Source organism: Tasmannia lanceolata, unplaced genomic scaffold, assembly GCF_043159265.1.
Source record: "Tasmannia lanceolata isolate RefF3 unplaced genomic scaffold, GAP_Taslan_0.1 ptg000023l, whole genome shotgun sequence".
Classification (NCBI taxonomy): domain Eukaryota; kingdom Viridiplantae; phylum Streptophyta; class Magnoliopsida; order Canellales; family Winteraceae; genus Tasmannia; species Tasmannia lanceolata.
Genome location: NW_027518700.1, coordinates 38,016,806 through 38,026,148, shown reverse-complemented (window position 1 = coordinate 38,026,148; position 9,343 = coordinate 38,016,806). Strand labels below are relative to the sequence as shown.

The 9,343-nt window shown below is 42.9% G+C and overlaps 1 long non-coding RNA gene across 1 annotated transcript; it reads right to left on the bottom strand.

The window, feature by feature from the left end:
- Positions 1–3,700: 3,700 nt before the first annotated feature.
- On the bottom strand, positions 3,701–8,734 carry LOC143856488 (uncharacterized). Its single transcript, XR_013238225.1, has 2 exons — positions 6,170–8,734; positions 3,701–6,011 (listed from the first exon to the last, which is right to left on the bottom strand). It is a non-coding gene; the product is annotated as an uncharacterized LOC143856488 (long non-coding RNA).
- Positions 8,735–9,343: the final 609 nt, after the last annotated feature.

Below are 9,343 nucleotides of genomic sequence, written 5' to 3'. Positions count from 1 at the left end.
GAAGAAAAAAGAAAAATTGGCCCGCTTTTATAGGTCTACGTGTGGGAAAACTCAAAAGTCACGTCACTCTGATGTTATGTGACACGTGGCGCCCCGTAACACGCGCACAGTCACCAAAGTCATTAATACGCCGTTTCGTCATCATTGTTCAAAGTGCCAAACCATCGTTTCCCAAGAACCACGACCGTTACACGTGTCTCCTCGAAGTACCCCTCAGAACGCATCAACAAACACTCCTCCAGTACCGAGTCTCGCTTGATAAAATCATGCAATACACTCAAACTACGTTACATCCACACCAAAGTCAGAATACGCCCGGGGCCGAATGTGCTCATTTGTGCCATAAGCATAACTCCAACTGAAACGACGGTCCTTCGCACGGTGATGCGTAAGCCGTGATGTTCGATTCCGACTGTTATTAATACTAAGTTGACAGTATATCTACAAGCTACTGGCGACATTGAATACAAACATGACAAAGAGACATAGAAAATGACAAAAATCCTTTTATTCACAAGTAAAAGAACCTTTACAAAAGGTGGGCTTCTAGGCCAGATACAAGAAAAAGAAAATACATTCGGGGCCGTGCTAAACTACGGCTAGTTAAGAAGACAGAAGGGAATTGTGAAGAGTAGACGCCCGGAGCTTCAGTATCATACGTCCGGTGAACTGCCAAGCGTTACCGAACATTGGACCTCAGCATCGCCACGGCACCCACTTGGCACGATCTTCTTTGCCCCGGAAGGAGACTTCAAAACCGACTGTGCCAAGGTCCTGGCCGAAGGTCCCATCATTCGCCCGGATCTTCCTCCAGATCTTCCTCTGGATCTTCTTCAGGGTCCTCCTCCGGTGAATTTGCCTCCAGATGAGGCTCGAGACGGGGCGACGCGGAGCCGGATCTCGTGGCACCTTCGGTCACTCATTGCAGCATCACCTTCAGGGCCTCGTTCTCCATTTCCAACTTCTCTACTTTGGCCCTTAGCTAGAGAACCTCCAAGCCTTGCTGGAGAAGTTGATCCGCCACCCCGTGTCCCCTCTCCATGGTATGCTTCAGGGACCGCTTATAATTGGCAACGAAGTGGGGAACGTCGCCAGGAGCAAGGAAATCTCTGGGAGCGGTGGAACCTGAATGTTCTAGGGTCTCCGCCTTCCGTTTCTTCTTACTTTGGGGGCCACAATTCACCCCCTCAGCTCCAGCCGATGAAGAAGCCACCGCCACCGGAGTTACCGTTTCCGGTGAACTAGGCTCCACCGCCAGCGATCCTTTCAGCCTTTGTGACCTCCTTGTTCTACGGGCCACCGGTTCCCTAGCGACGGGAGGGTTTCTTCCATCTCTGTCCGAAAGCGACTCCACTTCCACCACTGGGACTATCGCCCCTAGTTGATCATCACCGGCGGCCTCTTGAGACATTTTTAACAGAAAAACGATAAAGGGGGGAAAAGAAAAAGAAAGAGATGACGGATATCTCTCCCCCTCACCCCCCCTTTTATAAGGGTCACTAGGCGAAAAAATCGAGCGGGATTTAATGTCCCGCATATTTTCGAAATCTCCCATAAAGCAGGAAATAATGGCCCGACCCGTTTTTCAAAAAAAACATGTGAAAAATAGGCGAGAATTAAGTGTTTTCGCCGTTTCCCGAAAAACCCTAAGGATAGAATGACACGTCTATTAAATGACGCGACATTGAATCCGCCCGCCGATTCCCTAGAAAGACGCTTCAACTCCATCACCTCCAGAAGGTCGGCACCGGCCCACCACTTGAAAATTTAGCTACTTCCTTGACCCTTACAAAGGGACAAGAAAGTAGGGGGGCAGTATGTTAAGGGTAAAATCGGTATATCCGGCACCGAACCTCAAACCCCTTCTCCATTACTCAGCTGAATCGACACAGTCCCCGCAGCAGCACTCGGTAACGAACATTGATTGAACCTCCTTGATACTTCTCCCTTGAGCGATACCGAGATACTAAGGGAATCAAACACAATCACGGGGATCTCGCCCTCAAGCGAGAAATCCGGACGGCCGTTACACGTAAGGCGCTGCTTTTGAATTCAAAACATCCCGCCTAAGTCACCATCCGCGATCGTCGCCCAGAATCATCGGAAATCGTATCTCTACGTGTTTATTCGCCAACTACCAAGCTCCACGTGTTTTAAATCTAGGGTATAATTGATATCTTCACGATCTTATTCTCCTGCCATCACGCTCCACGTGGGCGAAATCAAAGGCACGATTGATATCTCCAAGATCATGGAGGACCACCCCTATAAATAGGGGACTACGCACTCAAGCAAGGGGATTCGACTCTCCCTCTCTTCTTAACTGGTCTGGTAACTTGACTTAGCCCTCTCCCATTCCCCGCCCATGGTCTGTGATTGCCCGTCTCTGACTTGAGTATCGAAGTGGCCGTCCGGAGCCACAACTACGGGCCCGTTGACGCTTTTTCTGTGAGCGCAGGATTACAGGTTCTGCAAAGCTAGTTCGTGTAGTCAGATTTTGGGCGTCATCAGGTTTGGTGAGATCACTCGAGTGATTGTTTTCCAACATTAGAAAAAACTCAATAAAGAGACAGACTTCCTTCTTGTTGTAGAGAGATGCTACTATAATCGGTACTTTGTGGTGGTGAGAGAGAAGGCAAACGTCTAACCCATGAAAGAGAAGAATTGCACGCCCAAATCATTCAGAGAGAATAATGATTGAGACATTCCAAAAAAAATATTAGGGTTTTTTGCTAATGCTTCAAGATTGTTAGAGTACTTAGGTCAAGCAAGAGGTTGCTTGAAGTATTACACCCACGGTATCTAATTTGAATACCAAGTTTGTTGCCTCAAGCCCCTATATACAGAGATATACTAGGGTTTTAATAGGTTAATGGGCTCTAGCCCAAATAGGCCCACTACACAGGTCCATTATCTTATTGGGCTTATATGAGAACATAATAGGGTTATATTATATACCCAACACTATCCAATGGTCCCACCTTTTGCAAAGCCCACATGGCTTCAAAATCAAGAGAGAGAAGTGAGAGGGTTTTTATTAACCCCTCTCCACCTTTTTCATTTTCAAATGCGGACAAAACTTTTGGTTCCCACAACTCTTCTACTTCCTTTTCAAAAACAGTTTTTCAAAATAAAATTCTTTTTTATTTTAAAACTAGTTTCTAAATACTTTATTTTGAAAATCTCTCTAACAACAACTTGGGTTGATGCAATAGGTTAACATAATTTTGAGTTGTCTGATTTGGAGAAGATAGGCCTCTCCTCCAAGTAGGAAACTTTTTTGTTTCAAAGGTTCTGTTTTGTTTGCAACCCAATTGCATTTGGGGGCCAATATGAAAAATTGCATTGCAAAAATCAGATGGGTTGCAGTGTATCCATGGATGATTTTCTATATAAAAGAAACACTAATTAGTCCATTTCACTCTTTTCATATTCTCTACAAGTGTCTTGTTTCCTAAGTAGGGAAGAGGAGACATCCCTTTTTGTGTTAGCTTTCCTAACTTCTCTAGGGCTAAGTCTAGGGCTAGGTGATACGAACTTAGATCTGAAATATGGAGTTCATACCAGAAGAGAGAAAAAAGAGAGGGAGAAGACGAAGGAAAGAAGGAGAGAGAAAAAGTGTTTGTTATAACCTGATTTCATTCGCTGTGCCCAACCCTTTAAAAAGGCTGTCACTAATGGTTTTGGGTACACCTAGCTATTCCCATAACAACCCAATTACTTTCTCTTTTTACATGTACAGACAAAAATTGTAAAAGGTAACTAGCTATGCTTTGACTGTTCCTAATTACCCACGTAATCCTTCATCCATCTTGGTCTGCTCTTAATCCTCTTGTCTCTGATTGGTTCTTCCTGCTGATGTTGATTACCTTCATTCACTTCACTGCCATCAACTCGCGTTTCTTCTCTACCTTGGGCATGTGTGCTATCATTGCCCACCCCTTGAAAAATAACCTTGTCCTCAAGGTTTAGGTGTGGATACTCCAACTGTAAGTCCGATACATTTTCCCAAGAGGTATCCTCAGGTAGCAGCCCACTCCACTGGACCGAACTTGTGTGACAGGTTTATCATGTTGCAGAACTGTTCGCGTCCCTAAAATGGCTAAGGGAGAAATTAGTGGTTGATTGTCAACAGTTTGAGCTGGTAGAGTGAAAGGTGCGTGAAGTATTGGACCATAAAAAGGTTTAAGTAGAGAAATGTGAAAAACGAGATGAATTCTGTTGCCTTATGGTAAACTTAGCTTGTAAGCGACTTTGCCCACCTTCCCAATGATCTGATAAGGACTATAGAATCTCTTACTCAATTTTGGGGAGTGTCTAGTAGCTACTGACTGTTGTCTATAAGGTTGGAGTTTGAGACGAACCCATGTACCAATCTCCAATTGTTTATCCAGTCGCTTTTGATCCGCCATACATTTCATTAGCAATTTGGCATGAAGCAAATTAGTTTTGAGCTGGACCAAAAGAGCATCTCTTTGTCAAAGCTCAGTATCAACAGCCTCAATGTGCGAATATCCCGGTATATATGTTGGTAAAAAAGGGGGTGGTCTACCATACATAGCTTCAAAGGGCGTCATGTGAATGGCAATATGAAATGAAGTATTGTAGGAGTATTCAGCCCACAGTAAATATCCATGCCATTGTCTGGGGTTGTCTTGAGAAAAAGCTCTCAGATATTGCTCCACACAGATGTTTAAGACCTCTGATTGACCATCCGATTGAGGATGGTATGCCAATGAAAGGTTTAGAGATGTGCCACTTAGTTTTAAAAGTTCAGACCAGAACTTGCTGATAAAAATGTGGTCCCTGTCAGAGACTATCGACTTGGGCATTCAATGAAGTTTAACAACCATCTCGGTGAAGTGTTTAGCCACTTTAGCAGCATTGAAGCTGGTTAGTAATGCCCCCAAATGAGCATACTTTGATAACCGGTCAACAATGATGAAGATGGTGGTGTATCCATTACAAGGAGGTAATCCAGTGATGAAATCCACGGCTATATCTTCCCATATTCTGTTAGTAATAGGTAAGGGTTCTAACAATCCCAACGGAGGTGTGGTGGAATACTTTGTCTGTTGGCAAATGAGACAAGTTTTCACGAATTATTTGATATCGGCGATCATTTTGACCCAGTGAAAACTTGCAGAAATTCTCTTTATTGTACGTAAGACACCCGTGTGACCTCCCTGAGGGGTATTGTGAAACTCATAAATGATTTTGAATCGTAAAGGGGATTGAGAGCTAAGGAATAACCTTTGATTATAGAAGAGAATGCCATTCCTTCTCGTGAACTCGGAAGAAGCGATGCCTTTGTTAATTTGGTTATGTAACTCAATTAATTCGGGGTCGCTGACATTTTCTTTCTGAAGCTGATCGGTGATATAAAAAATTGGGCTCGATACTGTTAATTGCATTTGGCAGGCAGACAGACTTGTGTCAACAGGGAAAATATCTTCGATGCGAGACAGAGCATCAGCGACCTGATTGTCCTTGCCGGCTTTATAACCAATTGAAGAGTTGTAACCCTGTAATTTGCAAAGATACTGTTGTTGTTCGGGTGTTTGGATGACTGGCACCATTTTCTCACTGCTTCAGTGATTGCATACAATTCTTTCACATATGCAGAGGCGAGAGACATTGTTGGGGCATTTCTTTGCTAAAATAAGCAATTGGATGTCTATTCTGCATGAGGATACCGCCAATTGCGATGCTGGGAGCATCTGTTTCCAGGACAAAATCTTGCAAGAAATTTGGCAATGCCAAGACAGGAAGTTGTGACATTAAGGCCTCCAATTTGTCGAATGCGAGCTAAGCTTCAGGAGACCAACTGAAAGCATCCTTCTCGAGAAGATTGATAAGGGGAGAAGCCACTGTAGCACAATGTTGGATGAATCTCCGGAAATCGCCAGTAAGGCTGAGAAAGCCCCGTAATTGCTTCAAATTTGTAGGTTTGGGCCGTGCCTGCATTGCTTGAATCTTGACCGGATCAGACTGACCACCATCGCCAGAAACTAGATGACCCAAATATTGGATTGGTAGAATTCACATTTACTCAATTTAACGAACAATGGTTAGAAGTCAGACACTCCAAAATGCAACAAGGTGAGATACATGGTCAGCCATAGAATTACTGTAAATTAAGATGTCATCAAAGAAGACAATGACAAACCTCCGTAGAAAGGGCTTGAAAATCATATTCATGGTACTTTGGAAGGTGGATGGTGTGTTGGTTAGACCGAAGGGCATAACTAAGAATTCATAGTGGCCCTCATGAGTTCGGAAAGTGGTCTTTGCACAATCTTCCTTTCGCATTCGAATTTGATGATACCCTGACCATAAATCAAGTTTAGAGAAGACCATTGCTCCATGTAACTCATCCATAAGTTCATCGATGGTTGAGATGGGGAAGTGTTCTTTGATTGTAATTGAATTGAGGGCTTTGTAATCCACATAAAAACGCCATGTATTGTCTTTTTTCTTGACTAAAAGAATGGGGGGAGAGTAGGGGCTATGGCTTGGGACAATGATTCCATTTTTAAGCATTTCCCAAACCAAATTTTCAATTTCGTTCTTTTGAAAGTGAGGATATCTATAAGGTTTAACATTCACCGAATTGGAACCAGGAACTAAGTGAATTTGAATGTCTCTGTCTCTACGGGGTGGAAGTCCAGTTGGTTCCTGGAACACACTTGAGAACTGGTGCAAAACAAGAGTTATTGGAAGAGGTAAACCTGAGGGAATCTCCATGCTATGAAATTCGTTTAGAGTGGGTTGTTCAACTGAGCTATCAACACAGAGTGATTGAAAACAAGAGGCTATGGAATCAGTTTTGGACAGACCTTTCAACTGCTTAGCTTTTAAGGGACAGGGATTTAATTCTGCCTCACCCACTATCTTAATGGTTTTTCCCTGCCAAGTGAATTCCATTGTGGAGACCTTATAGTCCGTTAGAATCGGACCCAACTCTGCTAACCATTGCACTCCCAATACAACATCGGCCCTCTTAATGGTAAGACAAAAAGTTGTAATGGAAATTCATGATTCTGGACGAAAATATTGACATTAGTACATTGTTTTGTGCAAAGGAGATAATCACCATTACAGATGAAGACTTTAAAAGGTTTGGTGGGCATTGTAGGCCAATGGAGTGATTGAGCTAACTTCTCCTTAACAGTGTTGTGGGTAGACCCGCTATCGATCAAAACATGAATAGAGGTATTAGCACTAACCCCTATAACTCGAATAGTCCTTGGGTTTTGCTGTCCCACCATAGCGTGAAAACTAATTTCAGCAGAATTGTCAGTAGTGATTTCATCGGTTTGAGCCATTGGATTATCAGTGGTGTCATCCTCAATTAGAAGCTCTGTTTCATCGTCTAAAACAGCCAAATGAGATAAGCGTCGACAACAATCATGCCCTGGACTGTACCGCTCATCACAATAGTAGCAGATTCCTTTGTCCCTTTTAAGTTTCATTTCCTCCTTTGTTAATTGCCTAGTTCTGATGGATAATTGTTTCAGAGGGGCGGGGAGTGTCTTAAGCTGGGAAATAGAAGGTGGTAGTAGGATGCCTGGCCCTCCCTCTGGTTTTGGCCAAGCTGGTTTCCAGGACTTCCTCAGATCATCATATTTTTGTTCATAGATTCGTGCTAAGGAAATCGTTTGTAAAAGAGAACTAGGTTGTAAAACCAGGAGTTCCCTTTTCAAATTTGGTTTCAAATCAGAGATAAAGAAACTAACAAGAAATGATTCGGAGAGACCATTGACCTTGTTAGAGAGTTCTTCAAATCGGCTCTGATAATCCTTGACAGAAGAGGTCTGGTAAGTTTGGCTAGGGCACCTTTGTGGTCTTCATAGAGACACTGTCCAAAACGGAGGTGGATTGCATCCAGGAACCTTTTCAGGAATGTAAAAGGTTATTAGATCTCGCCCATTGGAACCAAGCAAGGGCCGGGCCTTCCTGATGAAAGGAAGTAACGGTCATTCGCTGATCTTCTAGTGTGCCGTAATAGTCGAAAAACTGCTTGATCTTGAAAGTCCATCCAATTGGATCAGTACCATCGAACTTCGGAACATCCATGCGAATGAATTTGATAAAATTCGTCTGGATCGAAACGATTCCCTCCGCAGAGCTGCCGGAAGAGTATTCATCGCTGTTGTGTCATTTAAGCTAATTCGTCGGTGGTTTGTCCTCTAGCTGTTTGATCATGGCCACCAGTTCCTCATGTTGTTGCGATTGAAGGAGGCGTAACCCATTAAGCTTTTGTTGATATTGTTTAAATTGATCGTCGATCTTTGCCTGAGATTAAGTATTGTCGGCCATTGCTGGATAGGGGAGTGCGAAGACTCAATGAATGCACCAATGATACGAACCTAGATTTGAAATTTGGAGTTCATACTAGAAGAGAGAAAAAAAGAGAGGGAGAAGACCAAGGAAAGGAGGGAGAAAAAGTGTTTGTTATTCCCTAATTTCATTCGTTGTGCCCAACCCTTCAAAAAGGCTATCACTAACAGTTTTGGGTACACCTGGCTATTCCCATAACATCCCATATTACTTTCTCTTTTTACATGTAATGACAAAAATTGTAAAAGGTAACTAACTATGCTTTTGACTGTTCCTAATTACCCACGTAATCCTTCATCCATCTTGGTCTGGTCTTAATCCTCTTGTCTCTGATTGGTTCTTCCTGCTGATGTTGATTACCTTCATTCACTTAACTGTCATCGACTCACGTTTCTTCTCTACCTTGGGGCTGTGTGCTATCACTAGGTCTAGGTTAAGTCATAGGGATTTCCTTGTTTGACTATGAGAGAGACACCCAAGGTATTCAATACTTTAGGAATGACAGTAAGAAACTACACGACCATAAGAGGGTGAGTGGTGAGAGGTGTGAGAAAAAGAGGTTTTTCTCTTTGTTTTTACATATGGTCTTGGTTGAAAAGTCCTGAAAAGGATTATGGTTTGTGGGTCTTCGGTTAGTTAATTTTAACCTTCAAATTTTTCTTTCTCTTAGAGGAAGATCGTGATCTCACCTGTGGATATATGCAATTTGGCTGAACCGCGTAAAATCTCTGTTGTATGCACCTTGAGGCTTATTTGTTTTCTATTACTTTATGCACATTTGAATGGAAGTTTGCCTCGACGATCTTCTACTAACTAGACTCATGCTGCTAAAATAGGCTTAAAATTGCAGAAATTAGGCCTGCCAAGTTATTCCTGTTCTATTATTTGATGAAACTAAAAGTGGCTAACAATTAGTGTGAATAGAGTGGCAACACCAAAATTGCTTGTGTTGAGGAATATGAGTGGCAACATTTTCATTCTTCAGTTTCTTCTTCCTCTT